Source organism: Lipotes vexillifer, unplaced genomic scaffold, assembly GCF_000442215.2.
Source record: "Lipotes vexillifer unplaced genomic scaffold, Lipotes_vexillifer_v1.1 scaffold3427, whole genome shotgun sequence".
In the NCBI taxonomy this organism is placed as follows: domain Eukaryota; kingdom Metazoa; phylum Chordata; class Mammalia; order Artiodactyla; family Lipotidae; genus Lipotes; species Lipotes vexillifer.
Genome location: NW_006778738.1, coordinates 243918 through 254152, shown reverse-complemented (window position 1 = coordinate 254152; position 10235 = coordinate 243918).

Sequence of the window (10235 nt, the reverse complement as noted above, 5' to 3'; positions counted from 1 at the left end):
CGCGGGCCTCTCACTGCTGTGGCCTCTCCCGTTGCGGAGCACAGGCTCCGGACGCGCAGGCTCAGCGGCATGTGGGATCCTCCCGGACAGGGGCACGAACCGTATCCCCTGCATCGGCAGGCGGACTCTCAACCACTGTGCCACCTGGGGAGCCCAGGATGTTTATTGTTAATTGACACTGCCTCACTTTGTGCAAGGTGCACTGGATAAATTAAAGAAAGAAAATGACAAGGTCAGAATTTGAAACTTTTAATCCAAGGAAGAGCTGGGGAACAGAAAATTGCCCTCAAAGAATCCTTTCCCTTGTATCCAAAAATTGCAAGATTTTTGCAATTTATGTGAGCAGACACCTGGGGCTTACATTTTGGAAATGAATTATCAGGCTTTTAGACCAGGGAGGGAAGAATTTGTTACTGGAACAAGCACAATTTATAAACATGGATGCAGTAACCAGACTCTGGTCTTGATGTTGTTCCAGTTAACCACTGCAGAACAACAAATCTCCCCCAAATATATTGATTTAAAGCAATAATTTATTATCTCACCCAGTTTTGCAGGTTTACCCCACTCATATGGATACCGTATCATCCAGCTTTAATCAGATCATGATGGGGAATAGAGTTTTCTGAAGGATCTCCTGGTCTGGGCTACCAGATGGATGCTTTCCTCATGTCTGACATTTCATTTGGGGTGGCTAAAACAGCTAAGGGTAGGCTAGTTATTTCTTTCTTACAAAACCTTCATGGCTATCTTAGATGGCCTCAAATCATGGAGGCCTCAGGGGTTTGGGGCTTAGTGACTGGCTTCCACCAGTCAAGCAGAAGGTACAAGATATAATAGGACCTATAGCCCTGGGAGTCATGCAGTGCCACTCCCACCACATCCTATTGTTCAAAAGCAAGTCAAAGAGACAGCCAAGGGCTTCCCTGGTGGCGCAGTGGTTGAGAGTCCGCCTACCGATGCAGGGGACACGGGTTCGTGCCCCAGTCCGGGAAGATCCCACACGCCGCGGAGCGGCTGAGTCCGTGAGCCATGGCCGCTGAGCCTGCGCGTCGGGAGCCTGTGCTCTGCAACGGGAGAGGCCGCAGCAGTGAGAGGCCCGCATGACGCAAAAAAAAAAAAAGAGAGAGAGACAGCCAAAATAATGGATGCTTACTAAATTAATTGTGGTAATCATTTCATGATGTATTATGCTGTACACCTGAAACTTACACAGTGCTGTGTTTCAATTATATCTCAATAAAAATGGAAGGAAAACAACCCAAGGGAAAAAAAAGAGACAGCCAAAATCATGGGGAGGAGGCTACATAGGGCATGGGTCTTCTGACTTATGGTTCTTGGGAAGTCATCCTTGGACACTAGCTACTGTTCCACCCTCAGGCCCCAGTGACTTCACACTTCCCACATACCAAAAACACTAACATCTCTCTAAAGAAATCCCAAGCGTAGCACAGTCACAAAAAACAGGCTCAGGAATGATGTCCAGCATCTCATTATCTAAACCAGGACCTGGTGCTCACGAAGTCAATGAGTATAAATCCTCAGGTACAGTTCCTTTCAATGTGAGCGCTAAAGGGACATTATCTGCCTCATACACACCAAGCACACAATGCTTAAAGAGACACAGGGGAAAAATGCAATCAACACATCCATTTTAAGAGGGGGCAGCAGGAGATGTAGAGCAATCCTTGGTCCTTATCATTTCTGAAACCAGCCAGCCTCTAATCTATCATTCTCTACAGGAATCACTCTCTGCAGCAATTGGCACCACCCTCCATTCTCAGCTTCTATGAGTTCTTGCAAGACAGTAAAATGGTAGCTCCTTCCTTCTAGAGGCTCTGATCATCTGCTCCTTAGTTAAGTCTGGAGAACCACTTAGGAGACACAAGATATTGCCTAAAAATAGACCAAGACAGATTTAAGAAAGTCCTCTGTGTCCACAAGGACTATCTCAGGCGTCAGTTTTGATCATTCATATCACCTGTCACCACGCCCACTGTCACAGCTTGCTCTTCAACCGTAACCTTACTAACTGGTCTGCCTCTTTCCTCAACCTTCTCAACGTAACCTCCAGATACCTTGAGGTGGCAACTCACGGCTAACCATGCTCTTCAGGCCTTTCTTCCTGGTTCCATTCCACAGTGGAATGAAATTTCCTCCTCTCTATCTGTAAACTCTTGGGTTCTGATTTGGCACAATCTCCTTCTTACACCTGCCCTGTCTCATTCTTGGTCACTTCAGCATTTGGAAAATGGATCATAGAACCCCATCAGTAGCCGGTAATTCATGTTTTGGGGAATTAGGCAATTCTTGCTCTAAGTGGATAAAAACTATCCTGTGGCCCATAGCTTACTGAGCAGAGCATGAGTTAGATTTTATATCAACTTGTCCCTTGGCTGGTGGCTATTTTATTTGAATAAACTACAGAACCCTGCACAGTGGCCCTGCTAAACAAACATGTAATAACTGCCCTTCCCTGAATGATATTTGTCAACCAGTCCACTTCGCCCTTCCCTGAATGATATTTGTCAACCAGTCCACTTCACATAGATTGTTACATTCATCTCTTAGATACTGCTCTGTGCTCATGGTGGCCAGTAGAGATGTTTCAGATACAAATATATAACATAGAGAGTCCAGGGATCAATGGTCAACAAAAAACTTTGAAGTGCCTCTGGTGACTTCCCCAGCCCCCATTTTCCTCAATCCTTCCCAATCCCTGATCATCTCTCAGCTAACAGGGCATTTCTCAAGAAACGGAAAGCCAGTCTTGGGTCCTAAAGCCTTCCCTTCTCAGTGCCTTTTGCTCCTCCCAGTCTGTGCCAGAGTCCCCCAAAGAGGAAGTTCTGTTCTGTGACAATTCTACTCTTTTGTTTTTTAACATCTTTACTGGAGTATAGTTGCTTTACAATGTTGTGTTAGTTTCTACTGTATAACAAAGTGAATCAGCTATACCCATACATATATCCGCATATCCCCTCCCTCTTGCTTCTCCCTCCCACCCTCCCTATCCCATCCCTCTAGGTGGTCACAAAGCACTGGACTGAACTCCCTGTGCTATGCGGCTGCTTCCCACTAGCTATCTATTTTACATTTGGTAGAGTATATATGTCCATGCTACTCTCTCACTTCGTCCCAGCTTACCCTTCCCCCTTCCCGTGTCCTCAAGTCCATTCTCTAAGTCTGTGTCTTTATTCCTGTCCTGCCCCTAGGTTCATTAGAACCTTTTTTTTTTTTTTAGATTCCATATATATGGATAATTCTATTCTTGACGCCCAAGTCCCCAAAAGCCGTTTCCCCTCTGTGGCGTGTCCGTGGTGCTGACTAATGATGGCTCTAATGTGGAAGCACGTCTGTTTCCAAGTGAGGGGCAGGCAACAAAGAATAAAAGGGCCTTTTTTTCTGATGAGTCATAGCACTAAATCTCTATGATGGACAAAACATAAATTCACTTTGGATTTTCTGTACAAAAATTTGCAGGGACTTTTCTGGTGGTCCAGTGGTTGGGACTCCATGCTCCCACTGCAGAGGGCACGGGTTCGAACCCTGGTCAGGGAACTAGGATCCCATATGCCTTGCGGCCACACACACACACACACACACAAATTGCAAATTGTTTCAGATTCTTCTAACAGGAATTCTTACGCAACAGAGTTTAGAACTGGAGATAAACTCAATTTTCATCAGCATTTCATATATTGATTACTCAACAACTATTAAAATATCTTACATATTCTTCCTCCCAAAGAACCAAGATGCCGTAAAAGTTGCTCAAAAACAGCAAAAAATTTGCTGTTTTCATTTTCATAAAACTGCAATGGTAAAATAAACCCACATTCCATACTATGGTCTCATAAGCCATATATCAAGACGGATGGGATTTCCTTACCCTTCCCTCACAAAATAGATAAAACATTAATATAGGGATAATTCAACAAGAGTTGGCAATTACTCTGAATATTAAAGTACTAGTATGTTCTCTCAATAAAGGGCTGATGTAAAAATTAAGCAGAAGTTACAATATTACCAACCAAAAAAAAAGAAGAAAAAATATACCAACAGCATGTTTATGGCACTACTACAATATCTTATTTTTAGGGACCACTAGATGAGGTAAGAAGTTCTGGTAAATATCAGAGAGGCAGGATCCCTATCACAAAGCCTTTGAGTACCAACATAAGAGGCTTATACTTTGTCCTGAGGACATTCGTGAGCCTTAGGAAGCTACAGAGCCGAAAGCAACAAGGTCGTCTTCTGCCATCAGACACTATTTATTAAATAGAACAATTGATGAAGACCAAGTGTCTACCAAACCTGAAGGCTGTCCCATCCCCGGGGCACTGTTGTGAAAGTTGTCACACGCAGAGAAAGCATCATGGTTTGGAAATCAGGGGATGTTAATTACATGGGCCCTGTGGCAGAGCAGCTACTCAAGACAGATGTGTGCAAGGAGTGCAGGAATAACCAAGTGAGTGAGTGTGCCCAGTTCTACTCTGAATATTCAACCAGGGACACTGTTTTTTGTGGATCTCTCTGATATCTCCTCCCATCACTCTTGGTGGTGAATGGCTGGTGCAGGACAGGAAGATAGAATCCACTGGCATAGGGAGCAATTCTGGAAAATAGCCCAGACCCTAATGGGGGCGCACCTTCAGATCTGAATGAGCTGAGTATGTTAAAAGGAACTGAGAACAGAATCCAGGCTTCACTCCCTGCCTTTGTCTGACCTTTTGCAAACACAGCTAAGGCACCAACTTGGAGATTATACCCTGTGGTACTGGAGTACTGTCCCTCAAGATGCCTTATACCAACAACCATTGTATAGTATAGTTCTCAATAAGAGGTAGACATAGAATTGACCCCTCTCACCATGACTCCCATGACCCATTTTGGGGAATATGTGTTTCTGTTCCTGTGATTCCAGACCCTGCAGATCTAGAGGTCCTGGTTCCCAGGGGAGGAACCACTTCCGCCAGAGGACACAGCAAAAGCTCCATTAACCTTAAGCTTTGGTTGCCACCCAATCACTTTTGGGCTCTTCATGTCAAGAGAACAGCAAGCAAAGAAATAAATTACTATACTGGCAGGAAACAGGACTGCTGCTGTGTAATAGGAACAAGGAAGAATATGTCTAGAACTCTTGATGCCTCCATGCCCAGAACTAACTGTAGATGGAGAATTGCAGCATCATCAGTGTGAAGGGGGAAAAGTAACCAGGGTTCAGATTGCTCAGACAGGAAGGTATATGTTTATTTCAACAACTAAGCAACATAGATCAGAAGTACTGGTCAAGTATGAGAGGAGTCTTGAATGTTAATAAACAAACAAAATTCTGACCAAGACCAACTATAGCAGTGAAGACCTTGTCCAACTGTGTATCTTTAAAAACAAAACAAAACAAAAACAAGTGTGACCAGCTGCCAACTTGATAGAGCAGTGGCAGGACGGAGTGAACTTCAGTGAGGCACCAGTGGCCCTGAGTGGTGCAAGGGGTGACTCTAACAGAAACTATCAACACCCTGCCCATACTCCTTGGACCTTCAATGTGCACCAGTAGATTTCCAACTGCCAGTATCTTCATCTGTGCATTATTATCCTTTTCTGGAACTATAGAAAGCCATACTGCCCACATATGCATGGCAAACTGGAAATGCCAAAGAATTAACATGTACTGTACCAGGAAATAACCCTAATCAGTGACACTTAGGAGTTGCTGTGTAAATAGCCCAACACCCTCAACCCTCCAGTGAGATCATTCTGAGGCGTGTTTTGCACTGCTTTCCAAAGTTTTCACGTGGGCTTAAATTTCAGCTTTGCACTGTAGTTGCTGGCTTAATAGAGCACTCTTTATTGGCTGCCTTCCCTTCCCTGTTAACACACCCCTAACTCCCTTCTCTTCCCAAATAAATTACTTACACTTGTTCCCAGGTCTAAGGGTCTACTTCTGAAAAAACCCAAACTAAGAGAAGTTATGCAATGTTTTTCAACAGTTTCCCTTGTTTGTTGCAACTTATAGGATAGTTTATCTTAAATTTGCTTATGCATGAGACACTTCATACCTTTCCCTTTGGATTTCATTTTCTAGTCTTCTAAATACAAATGGTGCATTCTTTGTTTTGTTTCAGGTGAGAAAGCTCTTGATGTGTTCCTAGAGCTTACACTTTTTAAGCATTTCCACTGCATATGTGCCAGTTATTATTCCTAGTGTTACTAAAATAAATGTAAAATATGTATCCCAAAACTCCCTAAAGGCTACAAGTTATGTAAACAGAACCCAGCTCCCAGTCTTGTGTAGCCTCAATGCTTCTTTATGGACATTTTCTAGTTTCTGAGTCATATAGGCCTGACATTCCTTATCCGTGAGAGCACACATCCCTTCTACTAGTTAAGGTCTATCATAATTTGACAGTTGCAGTATTAATTCCTCCTGCTATTCAAGCAAAATCCAGAGCCACGGGCTTCCCTGGTGGCGCAGTGGTTGAGAGTCCGCCTGCCGATGCAGGGGATGCGGGTTCGTGCCCCGGTCCGGGAAGATCCCACGTGCCGCGGAGCGGCTGGGCCCGTGAGCCATGGCCGCTGAGCCTGCGCGTCCGGAGCCTGTGCTCCGCAACGGGAGAGGCCACAACAGTGAGAGGCCCGCGTACCGCAAAAAAAAAAAAAAAAAAAAATCCAGAGCCATGAATTCTGTAGGACTTTAGTTCCAATAGCCACCATCTCCATAGGTACCTGATTTAAAGAAGTTATCAGCAAGATCTTTTAGCTACTGGAATATGCAACCCCATTGATGGTAGTGTTATTCTCCAAATACATTGTCCTTTTCTTATATAACTGTGGTGGACTCTGCTAGTCTTTCACTAAGTCCCTTTCTTCTTTTGTCCTCAGCACAGAGCTAAGCACAATTCCTAACCCCCCTACCAGTTAAATATTTACATGGCTGACTTCTAGCCAATGGAATATAAGTGGTAGGCACCATGTCCAAGCCTGTCCCACAAAAACCTCCTGTGCAGGCTCCATTCTCCCTCTTCTGGCTGACTGGGATGCAAACCTCCAGGGTGACCTGGGAATCCAGGTGTTAATGATGGCAGGGCTGAAACCAACCTGGTTCCCTGAATGACAGCATACAGAACTCCACGTAAAAGGCAGGGATTGTTAAAATTCACTTTCTTTATGATTCAAATATATGCTATCTACAAGACAAAAATTAGATTCAAAAACACAAATAGACAAAATTAAAAGGATGGAAAGACATATACCATGCACACAGTAAACAAAAGAAAGCTAGAGTGGCTATACTAATATTTGAGAAATAGTCTTCAAGATAAAAATTATTACTAGAGGGCTTCCCTGGTGGCGCAGTGGTTAAGAATCTGCCTGCCAATGCAGGGGATGCAGGTTCGAGCCTTGGTCTGGGAAGATCCCACATGCCGCAGAGCAACTCAGCCCGTGACCCACAACTGTTGAGCCCGAGTGCCACAACTACTGAGGCCCATGCACCTAAAGTCCATGCTCCGCAACAAGAGAGGCCACTGCATGAGAAGCCCGCAACCACAACAAAGAGTAGCCCCCACTCGCCACAACTAGAGAAGGCCTGCACGTAGCAACGAAGACCTAATACAGCCAAAAATAGAAACAAATAAATAAATTTATTTTTAAAAAATTATTACTAGAGACAAAGAATGACATTTTAAAAGGGGTCATTTCGGGCTTCCCTGGTGGCGCAGTGGTTGAGAGTCCACCTGCCGATGCAGGGGACACGGGTTCGTGTCCCGGCCCGGGAAGATCCCACATGCCGCGGAGCGGCTGGGCCCGTGAGCCATGGCCACTGAGCCTGCACGTCCGGAGCCTGTGCTCCGCAACGGGAAAGGCCACAACAGTGAGAGGCCCGCGTACCGAGAAAAAAAAAAAAAAAAAAATTAAAAGGGGTCATTTCATCAAGAAGATATAACAAACATATAAGCACCTAACAACAGAGCCCCAAAATACATGAAGCAAAAAGCAGACTTGAATGGAGACAATTCAACAATAAGAGACTTCAATACTCCACTTTCAATAATGGACAGACCAACTAGACAGAAAACCAAGGAAATATAAGACTTGCACAACACTATAAACCAACTAGTCCTTACAGAAATCCACAGATCACCCAACAACAGTAGAATGCAGATTTTTCTCAAGCGCACATGGATCATTCTCCAGGAGAGATCATGTTAGGCCATAAAACAATTCTCAAAATTTTTAAAGCACTGAAATCATACAAAGTATGTTGAGCACAATGGAATTAAATTAGAAATCAATAACAGAAGGAAATTTGGGAAATTCCCAAATGTGTGGAAATTAAACAACACACTCCTAAATAACCAACTGGTCAAGGAAGAAATCATAAGAGAAATTTTCAAATATTTTGAGATAAATGAAAACAAAATCACAACATACCTAAACTTATGAGATGCAGAAAAAGCAGTGTTTGCAGGGAAATTTATAGTTGTAAATACCTATATTAACAAAAATGAAAATTTTCAAATAAATAAACTAAACTTCCACCTTAAGAAACTAGAAGAGCGAACTAAACCCAAAACAAGCAGAAGGAAATCATAAAGATTACAACAGAAATAAATAGGAGAAAAACAACAGCCAAAATCAAAAACCAAAAGTTGGTTCCTTGAAAAGATTAACAAAATTGACAAACCATTAGGTATACTGACCAAGAAAAAAGAGAGAATGCTCAAATTATTTGCAATTGGCAAAGAAACTATTTTAAAAAGTCTGTTAGAACTTACAAACATTCAGCAAAGTTACTGGACAAAACAACATGGGAAACGTCAGCATTCTTAAAGAGCAGCATGAGAGTCCTTTTACAATAAAGAGCCTATTCACAACAGCAACTAAATGCTTAATGTTCCTAAAATTCAATCCAATAAAAGGCATGAGAGATTTGTTTAAACTGTGAAATATATCATGCACATAAAACTTATAACAAACTAGAATAATTAAAATTAAATATTCATGTACCCACCACCAAGCTTCAGAAATAAAAACATTAGTACCTGTGAGACAGGCTGGGACCTGGGACCCTTTGCTGCAGTGCTTGCACCTGGACAAACATCTCCTAGAGCAGTAAAATACAAAGAAACTATGAAGGACTAAAAATAACTTTGTGCTGCACAGTTGAGGAAAATTATGAACAACAAGATACAAAAAGACCAAAAACCCACCCAGCACCACCAAGGGGGAGGCCTAAGCCAAGCCTCTGGCCTAACCCCTGCACCCACCCACCCTTACCCTCACCCCCATAAGAGGAACGAGCTGGCCACCTCCTCAGAGAGCCAGCAAGAGAAACTGTTACTTGTTTTCACTCCCTCCTGCTGCAGCTGGAGCACCGGTAAAGCCTTGCCTGAATTTGGCCTCTTATCGATTTCTATTGATTAAGGAGGCCGAGAACCCTGGTCGGTAACACCTGTGAATTTCTCTAGGCATCCCTCCCCACTGCCCCTACTTGCTCACTTTCCCAAGTAAACTCCATTTTGAATTTCTCATTGTTTTTAGTTACAGTTTTACTATCCACATCTAAAAACAATTAGAAGGAAAACTATAAAACTTTTATAATGTAATAGAAAACCTTAATAAGTGGACACATACATACATCACATTAATGCAGGAGAAGAATCCATTTTAAAGATTCCAGTTCTTCCCTGAATTAATCTAAGAAGTCATGAATTTCTAAGCAAAATCCCAATAAGATTTTAAGGCAATTCTCAAACTAACTCAAAAATTCACACACAGTGTAAAAGTCCAAGGAGAGCTAAGACAATCTTGACGAACTAGGAGGGAGGATTCAGCCTCATCCAATGTCAGTAAGTCACATATTAAAGTGTTTGATATAATTATAGTAAGACGATTTGTATTGGTGCAGATAAGCACATAAATTAACAGGAAAGAACAGACATGGGACTTCTCCGGCGGTCCAGTGGTTAAGACTCCAGGCTTCCACTACAGGGGGCACGGGCTTTGATCCCTGGTCGGGGAACTAGGATCCTGCATGCCACACAGCTCGGAAGCAGAAGGGGAAGGGGAAAGAAAAGAGCAGAAGTCCAGAAACAGACCCAAGCAGAGAGGTGGCATTACAAGGGAGTCTGGAAGACAGTTCCCCTAGAAATTAGAAGCAGCCTGGGCTGAAAGTCTGGGACGTTACAACAGTCGGGTAGGCAGAGGAGCCTGCCAGAGACTTAGACTTAAGA